Source organism: Alligator sinensis, unplaced genomic scaffold (assembly GCF_000455745.1).
Source record: "Alligator sinensis unplaced genomic scaffold, ASM45574v1 scaffold371_2, whole genome shotgun sequence".
In the NCBI taxonomy this organism is placed as follows: domain Eukaryota; kingdom Metazoa; phylum Chordata; order Crocodylia; family Alligatoridae; genus Alligator; species Alligator sinensis.
In genome coordinates, this window is record NW_005842707.1 from 479,462 (window position 1) to 483,053 (window position 3,592).

Here is a 3,592-nt window from a genome sequence, read left to right on the forward strand (position 1 = left end):
GGTGCTCTATTGTCCAGGTCAGGGTTACTTCACCCAGGACTGAAGTGATCCTCCTGGCTACCAGAGCTCAGACTGTCCAGGGTAGAAAAGGCCACTGACAGCTGTTGTGCAGAAGAGGTTTGGCTTTCCTGAGGGAAGTGTTGAGCTCTGCACTGAGAAGGTGGCCATGAGAGGTCTGTGCACAATTGCCTAAGCAGACCAAACTTACAAACTTCTGGGAGGCTTAGCAGTGTGCCCAGCCTACTAGGGTGTCCCCCACTTTGTTATGGGGAGTGGTGCCCACGATTGTGAGGTGGTTGTGTCTGGCAAATGCTGAGGCTAGAGAGTCAAGTCCATGAAGTTTATGGATACCTTGAAGATCAACAGTGGAGACCCTGTAAACTACTGCATCGATACAGCCAGGCTCCACATCCTTCTCAGGCAGGGTGTGCTGGTATCAAAGAAAAGATCATGCTGCCTTGAGACCCCCAAGAAGCCCCTGCCAGACCATTTCAGCACTTTGGAACCCAAAAGGGAGATCTTGCCCACCGCCCCAATCTCAGAGCAGAAAGGTGGCAAACCAGAACAGCCAGCCATGCCTCGGCCAGTTCTTACAGCCCAGGGGGTTTGTTGGCACCTGGAATGAGAAGCTTGACTGCATCCAGTGGAAGTGTCTTAATAAGATGATAAAAGACCAGTGCTTAAGGTCGAGGAATGAGTGAAATGAATGAAAAGCAAAAGTGGGCATTTTTCCGGGGTGGCTCAAGTCAGATGTGGGAGCCTGGAGTCAAAAAAGGTTGAGAGCCACTGTCCGAGTATGATACATCATAAATAGCATTAGCCACCTCGAGCCCTAAGGCAGGATGTCATCTTGCTGCTCCAGATGTGCAGTTCCAGTGTCCCTCCTGCTGTCCATGACTTTTCCGTACAGCAACAACAGCCAATGCTGAGTACAACTGACAGTGCTCTGATCCGTTTTCTGGCTGCTGTTCAGAACCCCGTGGGGCAGGGAAATGGTCAAGAGTCAGTCCAAGCTCTGATACATTTGCATAATGCCTCCTCTGTCATTACCACTTCGACATGATTTCACTTGATATATCACACTAGAACTCTTCCATGCTTGATTAAGTCTTGTCTTTTTCCAAGTTCCCTCACAGGGGTGCTGTTGAGATGGTGATGGAAATCCTTTTCACGCTTTATTAGGACACTTGCAGAGGTTCCTGGTAGTTTTGTGGGTAGGTTAGTGATTCAGTACAAGGATTATTGTGCTCTGCAAAAGCAGATTCAGCTTCATAGCTGTAAGCCAGAGGTGTAACATGCTATTTTGATGTCCTGGGCAGAGGGGAGTTGGGGTGGGTTGGCAGGGGGGAGATTTGCTGAGCACAGGTGAATAGGGGCAGAGGGACCAGGCAGAATCCTACGTGCAGGGCCATGGACTCATCCAGGGGCTGTTCTCAGCATTGGCTTGCCTGGTGGGCGAGCCTGTTACCTCTGGCTTTGCAAACCTGAGGCAGGAGCTCCTTTCTCAGCCTCACTCCCCCGTCCCTTGTGTGGCTGACAGCTGCTGCATTTACAGTTGCTGTCAACTTCTATGTAGGATGTGGCCAGGTGCTAAGCACATTCCCCATTCTGGTGCCCCTCTGGCTGCATTCCAGCACACCTGTTAGGCAGTGTCTGGGGAGCATTCCCCAGTTGCCTACCTGGTTATGCTGCTGCGTGGAGCAATTGGATGGCAGCTACTTGGTGCAGGGGGCAGGCAGGGGACCCACCACTTCCAAGCAGCTCCCCCCATCCCCTGCACCCTCACAGCCCCCCACTCCTGTCCCCTCTACCCCCAGTCCCTACTTATCTGGGACATGGTCCAGGTCACACTTCAGGCTGCACAGGTCCACTTTGCCCTGCACGGGGAGGCAGCGTGCTGAAGCACCAGGGCAAGGGGCAGCTGTAGAGATGCTCTGGCCAGCTACCAGAGTGTCTCTTTGGAAGACCCCAGCCTCTGGTTGCTTAAGAGCATGCTACAGAAGTGTGTCTTGCCCCATTTTTTTTCCATGGGTTTTTTTTTTTTTTACACCTGGATTTCTAGGTATCAAATTTAGAGCACACTGTGCAAATATACAGCACAGGGAACATTTTTTTGTTCCCAGCATGCCTTTTGCAGCATCTCAAACTACTTTGAGATGCTGCAAGAGGCAGATACACACTCATCTGGACTGGTCTAATTTGTTTCTGAGTTGCGCTGTCAGTCAATGTTGTTCTTTTAGACTAGAGTCAGGAATCATTTCAGGGGAGATGTGTACGTCCTTCTGGTTTTACTGTCAGCCTAATTAAAAAGGACAAGGTAGTAGATACCTGTTTTGGTCAGGTTTTGGAGAAGTGGTTCAAGGAAAACTGGTTGTGTCCAGGAATAAATGATGAATTGAAATTGCCTTGCAGTACTGCTTGTTCTGAAAAGCAAAGCTGCCAGACAGTGTGTACATGCTGTCTTTAAAATGCAAGAGCCAAACAATAGCTAAAATGTCAATCTTAGTTTTGCTCCAACTTCTTTTATTTTGCATTTATGATTAGGCCAAAGCTCAAGCAGAATATAACTTTGAACTGTTTAAGGCTAATGCTCTCGGAGTGCGTACTACAAGGAAAATGTACAATCATCTTCTGTCATCAGTGCTACAAACATGTGTAATTCCATGCCTGAAAGTTTAAAGGGAAGGCTTGTAAATAAGCACTTATTCCTGCAAAGTTCCATTAAGGTTCCTGCAATGATACAAATCACATTTGACCTTCAGATGCCAGCTTAGCTGCCAGTGTGGTTTTTGCATCCAGTCTAGTCCACCATAGTTTGAGGTTTCTGCACTTACACTGGTTATTCCTTCACATGCTGTGACAACAGCAACATGAGAGGAAAGCTTCTGTGTCTGAATATTGAGCCATTTTCATTGCCTTCAAAGCAGCCAAATAATGCTTTCATTGATGCAGTAATTGATATCAAACACAGGAAGTTTAGCTGCAGACTGTTTCCTGGTAGTGAATAGGCCTCATGGAGTTCAGGGCATTGCCAGTCAGAGGCTGATCATTTTGCATTCTGTACTGGAGAAGAGAAGGTACCATGGTATGATGTGATTGCCATCTGTGGTCTGCATTTCAAGTCTTGCATACAAAAGTCTCTACTGATGTTTCTCCCTAAAAGTGTGCCTTCTCCTCCACAATTATACTTGCAACAGTGATCGTTTCTCCTTAAGCACCAACAAGGTTTTCTCCATGGTGGATGAATGGGTGAAAACCTTCCCCCAGTATTACCACTGCCATCTGGGATACCTTCCTTTTTACCCTGCACTAACTTATTGTCTGGCCTCTCTTCAATTCCTTCTCAAGACCCATATATTACCCTATTATGTGACTTGTAAGCCAAGCCTCATATGGAAGAGTAAAATTCTGTTTACTGCTGTTCTAAGATTCATGCCCCATCTTTATCAGTGTTGATGCCCCTGCACGGATTATACTATTAAGAGTCACTTCCTTAGTAGTTTAGGCCAGCAGTAATAGAAACCATCAGAAAGTCCCAGCGGTGCAGAATTCCAGCACCTTTTATGACAGGGCAGGCAAAACTGTTGCCTAG

General features: G+C 47.4%; 1 pseudogene; it reads left to right on the plus strand.

Moving 5' to 3' along the window:
- The first annotated feature begins 265 nt into the window (after positions 1 to 265).
- On the plus strand, positions 266 to 634 carry LOC102379718 (annotated as a pseudogene).
- The last annotated feature ends 2,958 nt before the right edge of the window (positions 635 to 3,592 follow it).